This window comes from Phodopus roborovskii, unplaced genomic scaffold (genome assembly GCF_943737965.1).
Source record: "Phodopus roborovskii unplaced genomic scaffold, PHOROB, whole genome shotgun sequence".
In the NCBI taxonomy this organism is placed as follows: domain Eukaryota; kingdom Metazoa; phylum Chordata; class Mammalia; order Rodentia; family Cricetidae; genus Phodopus; species Phodopus roborovskii.
Window position 1 is genome coordinate 23,881,790 of NW_026126525.1, and position 23,218 is coordinate 23,905,007.

Consider the following 23,218-nt stretch of genomic DNA (forward strand, 5'->3'; position numbering starts at 1 on the left):
AGCCACAAAACATCTTCTGCATATAAGGCTCAGGGGATATCAAAGAGAAGGCAGAAAGATAGTAAGAGCCAGCAGAACTGGATTCTCTGAAACTGTGTCTCCTAGAATGTCAAAAAAGTTACAAGCATGAAATCTCAACAGCATGGCTGCTTAGAAAAGACCTGAACAAGAAAGACACCAATAGACAAACTAAGTCAGAAAGGGTAAATCTCACAGGGCCTCAACAATCTACAAAGAACCTCAGGCAACTGAGAAATACTGATCGCAGGGAGATAGTCTTATTCAGTGAAGAGTCCTTTCAATTGGTTATCTAGTATCAATTAGTCAGCTATGAAAACCTATGCATACAAATAATATTATACAGACTGAGCAGGTTGCATTTATCTATTTAGGAGTGTGTGTGTGTGTGTGTGTCTGTGTGTGTGTTTGTGTGTGTGTGTGTGTAATGACAACCATTAGTTTGAGAGAGGGTTAAGAGATAGGAGGAGTTGTAGGAACTGAGAAATTATGTAATTATATTTTAATTTTCATTTTTTAGTTAAAATTTTACCTACCAGCAAATGTAAGATTCTTTTTACTTTAACTATGAAGAGCATATGCTGACTAAGTTTATGCAAACTTGATGCAAGCTAGAGTCATCAGAAAGACAGAGCCTTAGTTGAGAAAATGACTCCTTAAGATCAAGCTATAGGCAAGACTTTAAGGCATTTTTTTCATTGGTGACTAATGTAGAATGGCCCAGCCCATTGCAGATAGAGCCAATATGGGCTGGTGTTCCTTGCTTCTATAAATAAGCGGGTGTTCAAACTGTGTGGAACAAACCAGTATGAAGCATTCCTGAATAGCTTCCACATCATTTCCCGTCTCCAGTTCCCTGTCCTGTTTGAGTTCCTATCCTGAATTCCTCCAATGATGAACAGTGATGTGGAAGTATATGACAAATATACTCTTCCCTACCTAATATACTTTTGGTCCGGACATGGGGTTTCAAACAGCAATAGTAACACTAACTGAGACCTAGCTTAATCAGTAATACTTAATTATTATATGTATTATCACCAATTGGTAAATTTCAGAATTAAAAATATCAACTTAAAATAAGAAAGTACAAATTGTAAATAAAAAAACAAGAATTAATACAGGTGTTACAATACATTAATGCTCAAATAATTTTTAAGTTCTGATAAATACTTATGAATATACATGCACGAACATAAATATTATAACATATGTGAAGTTATCAAACAAACAAGATTTTGCATCTTATAAATTAATTGTACTTACACTCTCACATTCAATTTTAATAATTGATAGACTTTTCAGTGAAATTATTGAAAAACAAAAGACCATTAAGGTTTAAATATTGTGCTTAAAATTCAAATTAACTAACATTAGTTTGATTAAAAAATTTTAGATTAGAATAACTAAATGTTTATTTATTATATGTAATCTAAACTACAAAAATATATCTTGTAATTTTGAAAATAAGTAAGAGAAATCTTAAGTGAAGAAACCTTGCAACACTCCCACATAGAAATTATTTTAAACGGTGGCATCTAGAAATTGGAACTTAAAAATAAATGCAGCAAAAGCAACAGGGACATTAACTCAGTGTCATATTATCTCTTAAATTATATAAAAGGTATTTGTGCTATTGCTTTTTCTCAATATAGATTATTATTATCAATTATCATCAGCACTATTTCTAATTTCCACTTTTTTTGCTCAATTTCTGTCCTCATTTTGTCGTCTCATCAAATCAACCCTTTTACTCATATGCCTTTTGTTGCACTTTCTCAGAATATACAGTAGAAGTCTGACGTACATGGTGTTCTATAAAACATAACACATACACACACACACACACACACACATACACTGAGAAACAGGAGAGAGACAGAAACTGTGAGACAGAGACAAAGAGAAAGATAGAGACAAAGACACTCAGACAAAGGGGTTAGAAAGAAACAGAGATATGGAGTCAGGCTGATCATAGCTTGGGCTAATTTGAATATTTTTGCCAGTGTCCATTGCAATTAACGGCTAAATTGCAGGATTACATCATTATGTGTGGATGAGAACTAATAAGACCTAATCAGCGGTTGTCAGGCATTCTGGGGTTTGACATGTTTATCCTTGAATTCCTATGACAATCCTCATTACAGTATTGTTAGAGGTAAGCCTGGCCCTTACCTGCTTTCTTTCTCCCTACACAGGGTAACAATGTGTGTCACATGACATAAGCTAACATTGTAACCATGTGTTATAATGTGCACAGCCCTACACAGAAGCAAGACAAGCAGGAACATGCCCTTTATCCTCCAAAATATAAACTGGATGAAGTTTCTTTACTTTATTCAAATTTAAATCAAACCCCTCAAAGTTCTTAGTACCTTACAGGCATTTTCAGTAAAAAGAAAAAAAATAAGTTTTCAAACTCCAAATGACAGTCTAATATTTATTACAATGAAGATGAGTCCATATTCACCAGGCACAGACTTCTTCTCTACTGTGTATCAGTCTACAATACATGACTATAGACTTGATTGTTATTAAAAAAAAAAAAGAGCTAATTGAAACTAACTTCTAATATGAAAACTCCTGAAAGGGGTCAATAACATGTGATTCCAATATAATGAAATGACTGAGAAAGCTGTGCAAAAGAGGTCTTAATTGCTAAATGAGAACATTTCAGAGTTAAAATAAATAATAGTAATGGGCATAATTTTGATTATGCAATACACTGAATTTCACAAGGGGCTTGTATATGCGTTTATTTTATCCTGTCCAACACATACAGAAGTACGTTATCTACATCTAAAATTGAGGCTGAAAGCAAGAAATGCTTGTGTCTAGGATCACATGGTTTGAAAATTACAGAAGAAGATGTTGAAATTCAGTCATCTGATAGCAAGCCTAGAACTATTTCCATTTTGCTGCATTGTGTCAAAATCAATTCCAGGAAAATTAAATGTCTAAGAAAATAAGAGGTCTTAAGGAAAAAGTTCAATGAGGGGATGAAGGGATATTTTACCAACTCACATACAAACATAAACACAGACTCTGTTATCTCCTACTTTCATAGACCATAATATACCTTAACTTTCTATGGTTTAAATATGTAATATTAAGTCATTAGGGACCAAGTGAATTTGCTTGCAGTGTTTAAGATGTTGAAGAATACAAATGGTTGTAATTAATATTTAATTATTTTAAAAGTAATCTTGTTTATGTATGAAACTTAGAATAACTACTGTCAAATATATTTACATTAGTGACAAAGAAGGTCCTTAAGGTCTAATAGATGTCCCTCTCTCAAGTGAGACACCTACTAAAAATGTTATACCTAAACCATATGAAATATCAAAGAACTAAGAGATCTATCTGCCCGTCTCCTTAATGCTGGAATTAAAGGTGTATGCTACCACTAGTGTGGCTTGCTTTGTATTCTGATTTCTAGGTAAGCTTTATTTGTTATATCATAAACAAAATGTCACCACAGTTAAAACAAGACTTGAACAGGGACAAGACCCATAGACATCTGATCATAGAAGGCAGATATAGGATTTATCCGGGAGAATAAACTAGCATTTTGTAGGCCATTCCCTATGTGGGATGCCTTGCTCAGCCTTGATAAAGAGGGGAGGGGCTTGGTCCTGCCTGGACCAAGTCTTTGTTTCCTCCTCATGGGAGGCCTTACCCTTTCTGAGGAGTAGATGGGGGAGTTGTTGAGGGATAGAGAGAGCAGAGGGAAATGAAAATCGATTATAAAATAGTTATATAAGAATTATATTGTTATTATGGACCTCTTTACAGCTTATTTATTTACAGTTTGGGCGAAAATGTACTCTGACTTCCTGTCAATCTATAAGTCCAGTTTCAGAGTAAAGCATACTTCTATGAAGATGATGAAATGATATCTTGTCATTAAATGCAATAGATCAAACACTAGCATTTCAAAGTAGCCTGGAACAGCAAGGCAACAACAGCTTAAGGGACTTAAAAGAAACTCTGAGCTATTATGTTCACGAGTTTATCTCAGTCTTTAAATGCACATAAGTCATGTGCTGAATTGAATTTACCACTAAGGTACTGGCATCAATGACTGTGACATCATCTTGTTCCCCTTCTAAATCACCTTATTCTGCTCAAAGATAAAAGGCCTCTTTCCTTTCTATAGGAACAGATTAAACATTAGCAGTCAGAAGCAATCGCTCTCTCCTTCAACATCACATCTAGCCTTCTTCCTTACAAGACACTCTCCCGGGATTCCCTACTGCCTGAAGAAGAGGCAAATAACATCTGTGCCTCAGCACAGCATCCTTTGATTCCATGCTGTAAAAAAAAATGAATTGATGGAATTGTTTTTTTTTTTCTCCTTTAAAATAATGTGAGAAGTCATAGTAGCTGAAGAGTAGAGCTATGACACAGAACAGAACATGAGAAACTCATAAACTTTAGTTCAGAGTGTCCAGAACTCTCTGCATGTTGCTTTGAATAACATATGAATGGTCAGTTTACATAACATAACAAACATTTTTTTCCTAGTATTTCCTTGAGACATTATTTCTGTAACTGTTGCACAAGATAAACTTAGTATTTTCTATATCATTAAATTTTTGTTTCCTTGCTATAAATCCATGAACTTTACTCTAAGCTCTTACTTTAGAAAATGTGATGTTGTAAATTTGGTTTCTGCCCTCTGTGACGTAAATTTACTGGAAAAAGTGCAGCAACAAAAAGTACAGTGTATGGTATGTTGAAAGATAGGAAACAAATTTTGACAGCTGCCCAACTATAAAACACAGATTATCTAATCCACAGAAGCCACTGTTTATTTCAGTGGACTTGTGTTTAATACCTTTGCACTATTGTAAAAGTGTTGAAAATATTCACCTTGCCATTTTGTCTCTATTCTCTTAAATTTTAATTTGACATTGTCCTTGGAAAATGATCTCATGTCTTTTGAACATTAAAGTGTAAATGAGGTTAAATACTCATTGTAGGGAAGCATTCTGAACATTTCTTAACATAAAAATGTAATTGATAAGCGGCAAAAGGACTGAATTACTCTAAGGAGTTTAAACAGGGAAGGTGGGTACCTAATAGATACAGAATACTTGCCTGCAACTCCATGGAATTTCTAGTCAGTAGCACAAAAGTATATGAACAAACAAACTGTGATGGGCAGGTTGTCAAATATAATTGAGGGTTCTAGAATCCTGTTCTACAATTTCAATATTTTCCCTTGTGATGGTAAATGCCTTCATGTTTGTTAAGTAGGATTTCGTGAAATTTGTGTCTTGACAAGTTGAAGCCCTTGATGGGTGCAGTCTTGGTCAAAGGCATCCTCCCTGTTGTCCCATTGCCTAATGCAGATACCGAACTCTCCTTAATGGCACTAATTTCTCTAGCGATTGCAGTTGCTTTGCATAAATACTCTCCATATCTGTATCTTTCTTCCAAAAAACAGATTAGTTATTACTCACCTTCACTCATATTCTCAAGAAATGAAGAGAATGTAATCAAACTGGTGGTCCAATATCATCCGAATCACACCTAGCCTAGCCTCCTCATAGAGGCTTGCCTCACTGTAAAACCCAGGTACCCATTGTCTATGATTCTTTCTGCATTCTTTTTTTTCCATCCAGAATTACCCATAAATCTTTGCTTAAAAGGCCTCAAGGATTTTTCCAAGCCAAAGTTTTAAAGGCTTCCACATTCTATTCACAAACTAATTCCACATTACTAAGAACCACATGGTCAGTTTTCTCACAGCACTGCACCACTTTGGGGCTTCATTTTTTTTTAAACCTTTTCTGTTGTTGTGACAAAAGCAATGGTAGTGAGAGAATATTTGTTCTGACCATTGAAGGTTACATCATTCTTGAGATGGACAAACAGTTGATTACAGCACATCTATAAGAAAACAGTGTAAAGAACATAGCATGCCACTCCACGCCCTCTATCCATTATATACTACAGGATACCTAACAGGGCCTGGTGGAACCAGAGTGGGAGAGTCTTCTGACTTCAATTAACTCATTCAAGATAATTCTCTAAAGGCCCATACCCTAATGGATCATGATTCTATTAGGTTGACAATTGACACTAACCATCAGGCCAATGAAACCCCTTTATCAGATCTATAGCATGTTTGACCAGGATTTGGCTCATCTCTTGATGGTTGTTGCATACTACTTTCTCTTCCCTTCACTCTGTGACAGCCAGCAATATCCCTTAGTAGTAGCCAGAATTCCACAACCTCTGTCACAATGTAAATCCATAGACCTCTGATATCCTGTTGGGCAAGTACATTTCTACTAGGTTTGTGCAAGGAAGGTATTTTCACAATATTTATATCAAACTAATCATCTCAAAAAGAGAGACACACACATACAGAGAGAATCAGAGACAGAGAAAAAGGAAAACAATAATATTGTGTTTATAAATACTTTATTTATAAATTTAACTATTTACATATTTAACTATTTAACTAATTAAATTTAACTATTAACATAGTCATGTTAATTTCTTTATAAATACTTTAGATATCTACTGTGCTATATATTTTATTGACTAGTTTAAAAAGTTTGAGTGCATGTAAGTGTATTGTGTGTATATATTTGTGTTTGTATATATACATGAGTATGGGTGTACATGGAAGTGAACTCCTGAGGTCAACATTGGATGATCTCTCCTAAAGAGCCCTTGTTTTCTGAAATCACATTTCACCGTGAATCTAAAACTCACAGATTGGCTACACTGACTAACCAGTGGCATCTGGAGTCCCCTTGTTTCTGCCTTCCCCAGTACTTGAAGCAAAGGTGCATACCACCATTATCAGATGTTATAGGATGCTTGGATAGGAAGCACTTTATGAACTGAGCCATATGCCCAGCTGCATATTCTGGATTTTTAAAGCTATGATAATGTAGGTCTTTGTGAATTTTATTCCTAGTGGGAGATATGGAAAAGAAACAAGTAAATGCTCTGTAAATAAAAAGTAAAGAAGTAAAAAAGAAATGTAAAGTTTTGGAAAATGTTAAATAATTGTTTGCTTAATAAATATGTAAGTACAGAATTGAATTGTATGAAGAAGAGGGTTAAAAAAGATGAAGGGAGAGTGTCTCATGCTGTGTGGTAACTGTATGCTGCATGTGTAAGAGACCTAAAAAAACATAGGAGAAATATTAATAGGCAGTTGAATATATGAGATTACTGCCCAGGGGAGAAATTTAGATGGAATTGTAAATTGAAGAGTCAAAAGCATACAGTAAAACTCTGGGACAGAGTAAGGTCACCCAGGGAGTGTACTGGAATAAAAAAAAGGGGGAGGGAAGATGAGAGCTGAAAAAGGCATTGCTTATTTGAAGTTGACTCACAGAAATAACAGACAGTGGAATGGAGCTTGGTAGTAAGAAAAGTAAAACACCAAAGGCCTGAGACTCCTAGAGGCTGGGAGAAAGTGCCAAGAACAGTTGAATAACAAAGTAATCAGAAAACAGAAAGGTAAGTTTCTTATGGTAGCAAAATCTTAGAAAATCTAACAAGAACCAACTTATGATAAACTGGCTATAGAAGGGTTGAGAAAGTATAAATTAATGTGAAGTGACAGTACACATAAGTAAGTGCCTGGTAGAAATTTACAATACACCCTAAGCTGCAACTGGAGAAGTAGCTGGACAATGGTGTGTCCTTTTACTTAAAGGTGTATGGTATTGTAGAATGATCTAATGATGAAATCTTTGACCTCATAGAAAGGGAAATTAAGATAATTTGGGAGATATGTATGGGATATGGGTTGAAGTGAAGGTGGGGAGGTGAATTTATTAGGTAAATAAGGTTGCTGGAGTATTAAACTTTGTACTCTAAAATACAAAAAAAAATTATAATCCCAGGAGCATGGTATTTATTTATCTTCTATCCATCTATCTATCATCTCTCTATCTATTCATCTGTCTATCCATCCATCCATACATTCATTCATCTATCTATCGATCTAATTTAAGTGGTTCTGCTTAGCTTCAAACAAGCAATGCAGGAAAGTAATAAGTTGAGACTTATGTGATAAAGATCTAGTTTTACAGAGGGAGAACACAAACAAATATATATCAGAAGAATAATTATAAGAAGGAACTATGAAATAAAAGCAAGAAAGTGTATGAGGTGGTGTTTAATGGGTCATTCCTTAGTTTCTTATACATTGTTGTGATGAAACACCCTGAACAAGTTAATTTATACATGCTAACACTTTATTTTGGGATTATGGTTCCAGGAGACCAGGATCTCAGAATGTAGGCATAATAAAAAGTGGCAGGTATGAGGCCAGAAACAGGAACCTGAGAAATCATATCTTGAACTAAACAGGAAGCAGACAGAGTAAACTGGAAGTGCTCCATGTCTAACCTCTCAAAGCAACCCACAATGACATACTTCCTTCAGAAATCATTCTCAAACAAAGCCAATTTAGGACTCAAATATCTGAGACAGTACAACATATTTCTCGTTCAGGTCACTGCATTCCAATGCTGGCCCCAACAAACTAATGGCCATATCATAATGGAAAATGCATTAAGTCCAACTTCAAAAATACCCATAATATTTCAGTTATGACTCCATGTTATCTTTAAAGCCTCAAGGAAGCCTTTTAATTACAAATGCCTATGGAATCAAAAAGTAAATTACATACTTCAACATATAATGGCACAGTGTGTGTGTGTGTGTGTGTGTGTGTGTGTGTGTGTGTGTGTGTGTGTAGTAATTAGGGCATAGTGAAGAAATACTATATGAAAACAAGATTAGAATCCATCATGACAAATCCCAAATGCTGTAGCTCTATGTCAGATGTTTAAGACTTTATTTTCAGATGCTTAAATGACTCCACCCCTCCAGCTTTGATGACTGTAACCTACATCTCTATTTTTCTCTCTTTTGTGTTTATTCCATTCCCTATTGAGTGATATCTTGACTCCTTCTAAAGAAATTAAATGAAAAGTTTTTCCATTCCACGTAATAACTATTGTGATTTTAAAGAATCTGTCCCTAAAGTTATTTTAACTTGATTGATAGATGTTTACAAAGAATCTTGTAATTTGTTTTAGAGAAAAAGCATCAGTAATTTCCAATAACATCACAAACACAGAAAAGAAGCATCAATTAGGCCATGATAGGGACAACAAAACCTGCAAAGGTAGAGGTTTGTTTTAAAGATATGCTTAAAGGAGAATTTTCTTAGGCCATTTCATTTATTAATTCGTACCAGACACACAGCTGCAATTACCACATAGTCGTTGTGGAAATCATGTGCAAGCAGATGGTAGCAATGTTTGAGAGTGGGAAGAACACTGCATTTTAAAAAGTGACAAAGGGATTGGCATGGTGCAAACAGAACACCACCGTATTTGGCCGACAGCCAGCCAGCCCCATGTGCTGCCATCTCACAGAAGGCATACATGCTAAACACCACAGTGAATTCTTCCTCTCAGTAGAAGACACAGACTTCAAGAACAAAGACAGGAGGGGGGAAGGAGAGTAGAAATTATTTCTATTTATATTTCAACGCTTATTTGACTTCAAGTTTGAACATAGTATGTATCCTAACAATTATACAGCTCTGGTGAGCCAAGGTAACTTGTCAGAAACATAATTATATTCCAGTTAAGCACAAAGCCTCCAATGCTTGTTTCAAATGCCTGTTCTTTCAATGATTAGCTGTGTGATTTGAGGGAATAATTTCATGTATCTGTTTCAATTTGAACATTTTTAAATCATAAAAATAGAACATGCTACATTTCAGTATGTAGGAAGGCTTTAGAGGTGATTCTTGTGCAGGTACAATGTTGCAAGATTATAGTGGAAGAAAAAGAAGAAATGGTGGGAATTAAATAATTATGAAATTATTATTTCAATGCTTCCTTGTTCATATTGATACAGAGACAAGCAGGCCAACAGTCATATTGTTTTTGTTATGATAAATGAGGAATCTTGGTACATATGATGAGTTTTCATTTGTGCTTTCACATTAGGAATAATATAGCTCAAGCAACTGGAGGTAGCTATCACACATGACACACATGCTTGGCTCTCTCATGTCTTCCTAATATGATATTCATTTGTGTTAAAATGTGCTAAATGTTTCTTCTCTCACATATCTAGGATGCTATAGCCTGTAATTATACAAAATCTCTCTCTGGTCTGTGCTCCTTCTAATATGAGTCTCATAAAACTAGCATTCATTTTTTACATATTAATCTGTATACCAGGGAACAAATATAGATATTTTAGAGATTCTTATGAGCTAACCTTTGCCAAGCAACCATGTTTCTGTTGCATATGCAACAGAGAATGGGATTAAAACAACAAATAAAAAGCTATTGGCATGGGTGCCATGTTGGAAAGTAACTCCCAAAGCTGGATATTCCTTAAGATTGATAAAATGATACAATGACAAATATCTAGACAGGTCTCATCCTGAAGCAAACAGTTTTTGCATCTTATCGACTAATGTAGCAAGCTTTGTAATATAAAATAACTTTATATTGTGGAGGTTATCTGAATAAACATGGAACCCAAATATTCACAGTTGCTAGAGTAAACATTCATCCAGGAGATGTGATTAAATAAGACAATAATATTGTCTATTTTCCCATACAAAACATTGCTCTGAAGTGAAACAATTATAGTCAGCATAGCTCACAACAGTAACAGGCAGATGCTAGGTTGCTTTGAATTATATCTCTCATGATTAAGTCATTGCCCCTCTTGTCCACTATGTATTCCAAGGGATTTCCAAAGACACAATGTAAATTAATAACTAGAATTGCCCCACAATCAAAAGTTCTTTCTATTGTACATTTAATTAAACTACTTTAGAGCAACTACAATTAGAGGATAATTATAAGGCTCCTTTTAAATTCTACTACCTACACAGAAAAGTTTTGAAAAAACATTATAGTATAAAGATTAAGCAACTCCAAGTGGTACTATCTCTAATGAGATAGCTTAATTTGCACTCAGATTTCAAAGAAACATGAGGAACATCATTACTTGATGCACTCCAGTGAGATGTTAATTTCTTCAGGAATAAGTTACTATACATTATATTTCCAGTTCACGTGACCCATTGTAAGGGTTATGAGACCTGCTCCAGACCTATCCAGAGTCCCAAAGGTGAAAGGCTTCTCAGGAACAAGAAGTGGCTTTCTATAGTAACTTCACACACAATCTGAGGATTATGCTCTTTATTTCCTGTGCTATTTATTGTTCTGTGTCTATTCTATTAGTCTTTTCCTACTTGTAACTTCTCCATGCTTCTTCTTCTAACTTCTTCTAAAAACTCTTCTCCTTCAGGAGGCTTGAAGTGATAAAGAAATTTTTCACTTTGGACAAAAGCACATTCCCAGAGCAAGTGATAAGGAGCTGAGCTGTTTATCATGACAACACAAATGTCCAAGATCCAAGAACACAGGAACAAAACCATGATCAGACAGGGGAGGGTACAATGCCCAATTACAACTTTAAGACACAGATCTGTTGTTAGTAGACTGGCAAGGGAAGACTAGGCATGATTTAAGGTTGATGTGAGGTTAGCTCGAGACAGCAATCTGCTGCAGAAAGAATCCAGAAGACTCTTATTCTCTATAGCTCTAAGACGTATGGCTCAACAACTTTAGACATATGGTAATACTTGTACTTGAGCATCTGTGAATGTGTCAATTGAGGTCTCTTTGCCTGCACACTAACACTGACCAACTGACTGCCAAGGAAGAGAATTACACAGGGGCAAACTTCAAAGTTTATATAAAAACCTGGTTGAAAGAGTAAGGGTATTGACTGTGATTACATTCTTGCCAGAATCATGCATCACTGGGGGGGGGGGAGTCATATAGCTGTGGAAAATGTGCCCAATAAACAATTAATATACTGTAGTTCTGTGAGAAGAATTCCTAAGCTATAATATGAGAGAAGGGACTCCTCACACAAGAATCTGCAATGGGGACAGCTTAACACATTCAGAAGATTCAGAAGACAGTATTTCTTATCCTCTTGCAGATAAGGTTGAGATATGCATCTTTGGTGACAATAGTCCTGATTGCCTTACTAAATGAGGTTATGTCCTTCAAGAAATAAGCAACCTCTGATGGACTGACTCCTGAAGTATATGCTGTACTCTCAATGCATAATTTTGGGGTCAGTAACAGCGTATGATATAGATATAATTTTAAAGGAACGTAACCTGAAATTTATGAAGATTAATGTTATAATGAACATATGTATAATTTTCAACAAATATGGAGATGGATTTGAACCTGTATATTTCAAATTTTATATCACTGCTTATATTCCACAGTGAATACTGCATAAATATTGATATTTAAAATAACACACAAGCGTCTTTTGAAGCAGCTATGATCTCTCTAGCACAATTAGTCATCTTTCTTCCAGAGAAACAAAGGCAGATTGTTCAGATCAAGGGAATTACTTAGGGCTCCGTTGACTGTTCAGATGAGCACATAACTCAAGGAGAAAAAAATCTTTAGCATCTTAATGAGTCTATTGATAAAATAATGGCAGTGTAGCTACTGTATTCTGATGGGTGAATTATAGTATTATCACAGCCAATACAATTTTCATGTTTTTAACCATTTTTTACAGAGACCAAGCCATTGTTCTTATTGCTATAGTGTATTAATGCTGGTTCTCTGAAGCAACAAATACATTATCAGTGTTTAAAAAAAATCATTGCCTTTTTCAACATGATCATTTTTCATATGAACAGAATTTAAAACTCAGGGAAAAGTTAAAAATATTATTTGTAAAAATAGGTGTACTGGCATATACATTTTCAAAATCAGTCTTATTATTTGTGTGCCAAAAATCAAGAGTCAATTATTTATTATATCTAACAATTTGTCATAAATAATATTTATGGAGAGGAAACTTTTTGCCTATGTTATTGAGAATTGTAACAATCTTTGTGTAAGGAAGGATAAATATGCTGTTCTTACATAAAAGATAAAACAGGATTATCAAGATAAAACTTAAAAGTGAAATTATCTTATTGATGGCTAGTTCGTTTGTTTCATCAACTTGACATAAGCTAGAATCATCTGAAAGGAAGGAACATCAATGGAGTAAATGTTCACATAAAAGCAGCCTATGGGACACTTCTTTCCTTAATGTTGGATATGAGAATGCCCAGTCCAATGTAGATGGTTCTACCTCTGGGCAGTGGTGCTTGAAGTATAAAAAACAAGCTGAGAAAGCCAGGGGAGTACCAGGAGCTATAACAGAAGTGACATATTTAGAGGTCTTGAAGGCAAGATATCCAAAAGTAATATAAAGTCCATGAAAGCAAAAATTCAAAGAGGTAACTGCCAGTACTAACACAAGGCACACCAAAGTTTGCCAGGGATATTAAGGAAAATAAATATCTTAAAGCATTCAGAATGGAGGACTTGACAATGGCTGCTTTGGTGTAAACTAAAACTGGCTTTCTTGAATACTTAGAAGTTTATCAGTGCCAGTTACCTCAGTGACTTCATAAACATGGGCTTTGCATTAAAGCTTGCCAATAAGTTAATTATAAATCATTCAAAATAAGAATATTGTTTATGATTGAGTTTCCGTGGTCCCAACACATCATGTACTTAACAATAGATTTGACTTCTACTGCTTATGATTGTTCAATCACTTTCTAATACCTTTATTACATTGTCATTTTATAAGACAATAAAATGTTCTCCTTAGTTGGGCATATTAATTACACAAAGTAGTAAGTGTTATTTGACATTTTATTACATGAATTTAATGTATTTTGATTCCTTTCTCTCTAATATTTGCATATTTCTTATACCCATCACCAATTCTTATATAATAATGATTTGACTAATGAGCCCCCAATCAGAATTTAGATATTCACTCTTGAATACAACATATTGAAGCATAATTGATGACTGTTGTAGAATTCAGTAAGTGGGTGTATGTATAGGTATGAGATATATAGAAAACAGAAAATTATAGTTCAAGTCACAGCCCCAAATCCTTGGCATATTCACTCTTATCACCAGTAAGAATATCTCGTCATTCATACTTTGGACTCTGAAGTTTAGAGTAACAATGTCATCTCCTAATTCTAAAATAAATGGTTATCAGTCCATTTATCTTTCCAGGAAACTGCTAGTATACATGACCATTCTCATAATTGATGTCACTGAATTAAAACTTGAAGCTGTTTCATTTTGTTGGAAGATCAGTAGTATAGTGTTCAGAATACAACATGTGATCTAATTCAAAGGGAAAAGAGAATAGAAATACATAGGTACCATATTGAAATGTTATTTCTGAGTAAGTCTTCATATATAAAGAAATATATGAATGACATTTTTTATTTTATCTGTAGTACAAAAGGACACAGAAGGCAAGTAGAATATGATCCACAGTGGTTGCTGATGTATGTGAAGGAAAGAAATACCAGGAAAAGAATGCATGTACTTAGTAGGTGTATAGTTGGATGTGTCTTGATGGAGCTGTCTCCCCCTTGTTTTTTTGGATTTGGTAGGGGGGAATCATTAGTGGTTATAATAGACATTCCTGACTACAAGCACAGGGTACTATCAGGATGTTTTATAAGGAAATGCTAAATGAATCTGTTTAGTTTTCAGAAAACTAAATTTGTTTTCTATCTGTTCGATTTCTGTAATAGATATAAGAAAGTCTACATTCTATGGTTTTTTGAAGCTGAAGAAAACAGAGCATGAATTGAGACATATTTGTCAATATTCTTAAACCTTTTAGTGGAGTTATTAGGCTCAAAATTAAACTTTAAAGTTTAAGATGAATATGTTTTTACTGGTTAGAGACATGGCTAACACTAATAACAATTTAAAGTGAAAGTAAAGTATTGGATCACAGCTAGAACATGTATGTCCCTAACATTAATGCAAAATGTACAAATTATTTGATTCTGGAGTCTGATTTTGCATTTACAAAACACTGTTAGTATAGCCATAAAACAATCTCTCTATTAGTTTCCTACTGTATTCCTTCTTTTCTACATACTTAAAAGTAAAATGTTCTTATTAATGCCAAAACTAAAACACAGCTTCTATGTTGCTTATGAAAATTATAATTTCCTTTTATTAATAACCTGGTCCCTGTAAATTTTCTGTAAATGAAGTTATTGGTAATGAAGTTATTTAAAACATACCATAGAAATCCCATAATTAAAATGAAAGATCAACATTGGACTATTTTGCAAACTTTTTCCTTGAAATATCATTAAGTCTCCCAGCTTTTTATAGATGTGATTATTGTAACAAGGTGAGCAACATGAATTATAGATATTTTATTATCATGTAGTACTTATATAACCTGTGTTGTAGTATCATAAGTCTGTATGTATTCTTAAACAAAGAAGCATAAGATTTACAATCTCTGGAAAACAAAATCTCACAAGAAGCTCCCAACTGTCAAAAGCTAATAAAAAAAAACTCACAGAGCCTATGTAAGATTGAATTATTTTGAAGTCATGTGTGGAAATACTGAGATAAATCATTTCAGATGTGGAGATTGACAAAATATCACAGACTATAAATTAATCTTCAGGTTTGCCAGTCCTAACAGTCCTGGGATTGGTATGGGCTTGGTAAATGTGTAAAGATATGATGGGCATCACACCAGGGCAGAAAGGATTCAAAGCAATATAGGGCAGTCATCATTCTGCCCTTTTCTGTCCTGACAAATGCAAAGGAGTGTATTGATTTGGCAATGTAAGAATAAGCCATACTAGGGAGCCTGCTGCCCAAGGGAGTCATTTGGAAGCACAGAGATTCTATGCTAGAAAAAAAATGTAGTGTAGAAAATGATCATCAAACTTCTATAAAAGTGTATGTGATATAAATATACGTGTGTGTGTGATTTTTGTATTATAGGCAAATAAAATGAATTATAGATATTCTATAGATTTTAGATTATAAAACATAGCAAATCTACATCTCTTTAATTGAATAGAATAAATAATAATCTCTCCTGAATAAATTACTTAAAAATACCAATCTAGGTGTAATGTATCATTTTGTTATTTTAAAGTTTTTAACTATCCTTTCTTTCACTTGTTATCCATCAGATGGTAGTGTGATACAGTAACTGTATGGGTGAATTCTATAGACAAAAGAGAGAGCTATCATGAATTCCATTCTTTCCAGGAGATTGGTCTTCCCAATTCATGACTGCAAGGAATCTATAAGGCCACAAACTGATTGTGAAACAAAGTGTTAGTGAGAAATCATTCTTTTAAAATAAAAAAAATCATCCTTGGAAAATATATATTCTGTGACCTTGATTATTTTCACAGTATGTTTCAGCCATCATCATTAGCTATTTTTACAATGTCTTATATCTGAAATGTCTTTTATCTATCAGCAATCTCTTCTCCTCTCTCCTATCATCCTATCATTTCATATTAGAAGAATCATGCAACATACAAGTTTATGACTGCTTTAAGCTTCTAAGCATACAATCATCAAGATTGTAGATGGAAGAATGTAACATTGCTTCATTTTATTGCTAAAGACTATTACATTATGTCTATAACATATTTGTTTAGTCACTGAGTAGTTGAGTTACATTTGTCTTTCATTTGTGTTTGTACTATTTGTCACTATGAATTATGGTGCTCTGAAAACTGATGTGACAAATTTGTAAAGGAAATAATTTAACTAGTTTCTCTGTGTCTTAGTTTCCAAAATTGTGGTCTATGGAGTATAATACTCAGATTTACAAACAAAATTCATGAATTTATATGTCTCTAAAACTTGAGTAAATATCATGAATTAGAGTTGTAAGAGTAAAGGCAAATTAGAGGGAGCCATTACAGGTTTAAAAAGAAAGCTTGCACTAGGAAATGTCTAGAGATCTACAAGGATGATCCTAACTATCAATCTAAGCAATAGTAGAGAGACTACCTTAAATAACCTATCCTATAATGAGACTGATAACTACCTTATATGCATCCTAAAGCCCTCATCTAGTAACTGATGGAAACAGAAGCAGACACCCACAGATAACACTAAGCCAAACTCCCGGAATCCAGTTGCAAAGAAAGAGAATTGATGAGCAAAGGGGACAAGACCAGGCTGGAGAAACCCACAGAAACAATTGACCTGACCAAGAGGGAACTCATGGACCCAGCTTGGAAACCAGTATAAGACCAAACAAAACCCCTTGAATGTGGGACTCAGGAGGCCTGGGAAGTCTATGGTACCTCTGATAATGGAACCAGGATGTGTCCCTAGTGTAGGAACAGACTTTGGGGGCCCATTCACTATGGGATGGAACTCATTAAGCCTAGAGACATGGAGGTGGGCCTAGGCCCTACCCCCAAATGACTAGACAGATTTTGATGATCCCTCAAAAAAGGCCTCACCCTCCCTGGGGAGTAGATGTGGAATGTGATGGGGGGGAAGCCTGTGCAGGGCCTAGGAGGATGGGAGGGAGAAGAAACTGGGATCAATACGTAAAATAAGAAAATATATTGAATAAAAATTTTACTTGGAAAAAAAAAGGAAATTTAACTGTATACAGAATCAATTATTAATGCCATTTCTTGAAAATAGACAATATTGGATATAATGGGATTAAGCATGACTCATGAGGATAAATATAATTGTTTTTCTCTCCTATATATTTAATTAAAAGGAAGTAGATGGAAATAAGATGTTATATTCATATATCATGTTTCAGTCCCCAAGTCTTTGAGTTCAGTTTACCAGCATTAAAAATAAACATGAAAACCAAAAAGCAGTAAAACTAAAAACCTAACAATAGGACCAATGGGAAAAGAAAAGGTGAACCAGCATCAACAATGAACAGAATAATATGATCACAGTAATTTATATACATGTATGAAAATGTCATAATGCTGTCAATTCCTTTGTACAATTAATATAATTTAATACTCATAAAAGAAAAATCAAAAATAGGTATAGACTTAAGATTCATTATTTTCTTTATCATTAGACTATAGCTTATATCCAAAATGGAATGTATCAATTTAGAGATTTCTATACAATATATCTCTCCACTTTTTGCTTATAGCTAACAATTTACATCAAAATGCATGTGAAATTTGAGAAATAAACTGTAAGCCTCTGGTCAAGAAATAATTATAAAACTATCTTTATGTTACATATTATATTAAAAATGGATTTCAGCCTAATTGTTTATTGTACTCATTACTTAATGGTTTATCAATGTAATTACTATACTGTGTGCTATGATGTTATAATAAAATGAAAATCCCTCATTCTGCCCCAGATCATTTCTTAAATGATTCCTCCTCTCTTGTTTCTGGAGGTTGGATCATGCTCCAAACATGAAGTATAACAAAATTATAGTATATATTATATATATAGTAAACACACACACACACATATATACGTGTGTGTGTGTACTTCTAAATATATATATTAGAAGTACAACAAACAGGGTGTGCTGTAGAAGGTTATACCAATTTTCTGGCCCTATCCCATCCTTATACCCAATGTTCCATGATGTGATTGGTCTCTGTTTCTTCATCCAGCCGTCCTGGTGTTTTGCAACACAAAGTATCCAAAAAATTAAGAGTCATAACTATGCATAACTATGCAATGAAGTGTATTTCCCCCTTTAATGGTGGCAGATATGTTGTTATAGAGATGAAGTACCTAAAATATTCAGCCCATCTGAAAAAGGTGAAACAAGAGTGGGCTGAAAATCTCTATACTACATGCTATCTTCCAAGTTTTAGTGAATCTTCAGATGAGACCCTTGTCTTCTTACGCTTGTATTTCTAGAATTAACTTACATGAAACCAATTAATGATCCAACAACATGACAGCTTGTGAATGTTTCTATTAAGGAAATGAACTGTTCTGTGATGTCAAAAGTCAATGAAATATTTCAACATTCCTGAGACTGTAAAGAGTGAGGGTTTCAAGAATTAAGATAAGGCATTCAAGAAGGGCCGAGAGCAAGCTTTTTAGGCACAGTAGCGTATGCATATGTCTAGGTGACAAAAGATGAGGAATGTATAGGAAGAAGGTAGACCATCATTGCCCACAAACCAAAAAGTGACCAAAAAATGAAGGAGGCTTGAGAGAGAGAACATTTGAGACCAGGCCTGTCTATATCATCTGATAATTAATCTTATTTTTATTAATGAGTAACTGACAGCTTCTGATAGAGATAGATAATGAAATAATAGAAAAGTAACAAAAGTGAAAGTGTTAATTAAGGATGAAACTTGCTTTATCAGTTAACAGGTAACATTTTTCAAATAAATCTCAGATTTAAAGATAACACAGTAGAAATAGAAACATTTCAAAGAAACTAGATATATAGAATTGAAACCATGGGCTCTGACATGACACATCAACAAGAGACAAGAACAAATATCTATTTGCCACAGAAAAGGCAAACATAACATACTTAGGAAACATTTCCACCATAGTCTAACTTGATGAACTAACAGTCATTAAGTTGCTAACAGGGGCTGAGTGAAGGGTAGGTATCTTAAAAGGGAATTGGTAACTCAGACATGAGCAAAATCCTTACCCCAACCTGTGTGCCAATCATGGAGGCTGTTCCTCCTGCATGTCCTGCACAACTTTTAGACAATTTCATCCCAAAGGAACCTTCTCTCCTTAGTTCTTTATTGTATGTACAACTCCAAGAGATGCATAATGAGTTTTCTCTTTCCCCAGAAACCAGCATATTGTTAGCCTTCCTCTTTACCTCTAGAAAGATGGTTCCTATTCAAAGTTCCTCGAGAATAGGCTCCTTTTATATAGTGTGTGAAATAATTTATATAATGTACTGACTCCAACTTCTCTTTGTATACATTGTATAAACTAGAAAATCTTTTGTTCCCTAAAAAAATATAAATATTTTTCCAGTATATATCAGTACCATTATATTTGATTTAAATATTATAACTTTTTGTTTTATAAATTATTTTAACATAAGACATGCACAGAAATATCAACTGATATTTTCTGTCTTCTATTTAAACCTTACAACCATTTCAGGACACCAGAAAATCAAGTTAGTAAGTGTGGTCCATTTGATTTTTTTTCCCAATGTAAACACTTTGAATACAATTGCCTTTTCTGCTTTTAAACCAAAAAGAAAAAGAAAAAAACAAAGGGGAGCAACCTTTATATGCCAGATTTGATGAATTTTTTAATAAGAAATCCTATAGCTAATTCTCAATTTGAGAGAAAAAAGTATCAGTTCTTAAAATCTCCCAAAATGTCCTTTCGTATTTCATACATTTTTTTCTTTTTTCTAGAGTTAGGATGGCCTTCTCAGCTTTAAGATCAATAATATATCCCTAAATAATGTAGTACTTTTTGCCTGCTTTGAAACTTTTTGTGAATTGAGCCTCAAAACATACATGGCCACATTTCTGAATTTTTCCTGTCATGTCTTAATGCCCACCTGTTTTTAAACAACATTTAACTTATTTTTATAACTCAATGATATAGTCATTTGTATATAAATCTTATATATAACATCTTATTATAATGAAAGTTATAGTAATGACATATTTTAATCAAAATAGAGTTTGATGACAAAGGAAAGATTTATAAATACTTTAACTCATATATTTAGGTGAATAGAAGCATTCATTTTACTATCATGTGAAATTAATAAAACAGAAAATGATATACATATCATTAATTTTAGTAGATCAGAGAAAAATGATATTAAGATCAATTATAGCACACTGTTATTCATTTAGTATATATGAGTGTGCTGCCTACCTGCATGTGTGTGTGCCAAATGCATGCCTTGTGTCCACCGAGGTTATAGGAGGGTATTGGATCTCCTGGAAATAGAGTAACAGATAGTTGTGAGCCAGTATGTGGATGCTGGTAACCAAAACCAGTGCAATGATTTGAAGGCATCCAGTAGGTCTCAGGAAGTTGAAAACTGAGTTCCCAGGAGGTAGCTGATTGAAAAGGATTAGAAGATGTGATCTTGTTGGAAGAAGATGTCCCTGGGGATGGGCTTAATGTTTCAAAAACTCCTTGCTATCCCCTGTGCACTCTCTCTGCTTGGTATTTGTGGATCCAGAAATGAGCTACCATTGGCTCCTCTAGCATTATATATGTTTGACTGCTCCCATGTTCAATGACCTAATGGTGATGAGGGTCATATCCCTCTGAAATATTAATCCTCACATAGACACTTCCTTCCACAAGTTGCCCTAGTCATGGTGTTATATCACAATCATAGAAAAGTAATTTATACAACCAGGTCCTCTTCAAGGGTAGCAAGTGCTATTATTTGCTGAATAATCTCGCAAACCCCAATATAAGTTTATTTTTTAATTGAAAATAATTTTTTGTCTTCATACAATATATTCTAATCACTTTTCCTTTCCCCAAGTCCTTCCCCATCCTCTACAAATTTTCATTCACACAAACCCATGCCCTTTCATTCTGTCTTTAAAAAACAAAGATTAAAAATTCTCCATTTGTAGCAAACTAATTTTTTTTCTGCAAATGAGTCTCCATTGAAAATAGCTTCTTGATTAGAGTGGGAGCCAGTGTCTACTTGACACCCTGTCTGACTTCAAAGTGTGCAGGCCCTGTGAATGCCTTCACAGCCTTTGCCAATTCATGTGCGCATCAATCCAGTTGGATCTGGATGGCAATGTTCCTTAACATCATCCATTCCCTCTCTCACAATCTTTCTTTTTCTTCTTCTGCCTAACTCCAGACATTCCATTTAGGACTGAGTTTTCCAAAATCTCGCACTCTCTTCACATTGTTCAGTTGTGAAACTCTGTTTTTGTTCTCATGAACTATAAGAAGTAGCTTCTCTCATGATGATTGAGTGAAACACTGATCAATAGGTATAACAGTATACCATGAGAAATAATTTTGTTGCTGTGTGGCTTTAGCAGAATATTTGTGTTTGTATTACCCCTAGGCACATGGACTATCTAGTCTCAGGATCTTGGTAACTCAAGTAGTATCAGGCATGGGTTCCATTTTATGAAGTGGGACTTAGGTTCAATAAGAGAACCGTTGGTTACTCCCACAGCATTTGTGCCACCATTACACCATCTTATCTTGCAGGCAGGTCACTGATATAGATTGTATGCCTAGAAGCTTGGTTGAGGATTGCCTTTCTCCTCTATTTTCTAGTCAAGAAAAAAGCCTCTAGCTAGATACCAGCTAAATGCATTCACATTTAATGTGATATAAACATGTTCTCAGCATAGATCCATACTACCTCTCTGTAGAGAATACCCAATGGCTTTGGTATTGAGATATTTGGCTACTTCCTGGGCACCTGTCTTTCTAATGACTAAATTAGATGTGACCCATTCCTAGAACTTGATTTAAACAATTTTACTATTGAGAACTTACTCTTTCTTTTCTTTCCCCTTTTATTGAAAATGGATCATTTTCTCATACAAGAATTACAATTTATGTTCCTTATGCTCCTGAGTTCCTCACTGCTTCTTCCCACACCCAGATCTATTCCTCTTACATCTCTCCTTAGAAAAGAACAGACTTCAGCCAGGCATTGGTGGTTGTACTCCTTTAATCCCAGTACTGGGGAAGCAGAGGCAGGCAGATCTCTGTGAGTTCAAAGACAGCCTGGGCTACAGAGCTAGTTTCAGGACAGGCTCCAAAACAATACAGAGAAACCCTGTCTCAAAAAACAAATACAAAACAAACAAAAAACAATAAACCCAAAAACAACAAAGAAAAAGAAAAGAACAGTTTTCTAATAGATAACAACCCAACATGACTATATATCAAAAAGTCATCATATTAAATTTTGCAAGGAAGCCCCACAGAAAGAAAAGAGCCCAAAAAACAGGCACAATAACCAGAGACCCATTGATTTACACACTCAAGAGTCCAACAAAAATACTATCTGAAAGCTTTACTATATATTCAGAGGACCTGGTATAGAGCTCTGCAGGTCCTATGCTTGCTTCTTTGGTCTCCATTAGTTCATTCTTCCCAAAACTTGGCACTCAACATCATTTTCACTTTAACCATATTTTAAGATAACATTAGTATTTCATTGCTAATTTAGTTTTTGTAACCTTGATTAGAACTAAAAATGAGTGGGTTGCTACTGATATACAGTGGTTAGAAAGAACTTGCACATTGTATGAGAGAGAAAGAACTGGACCATATATTGCATC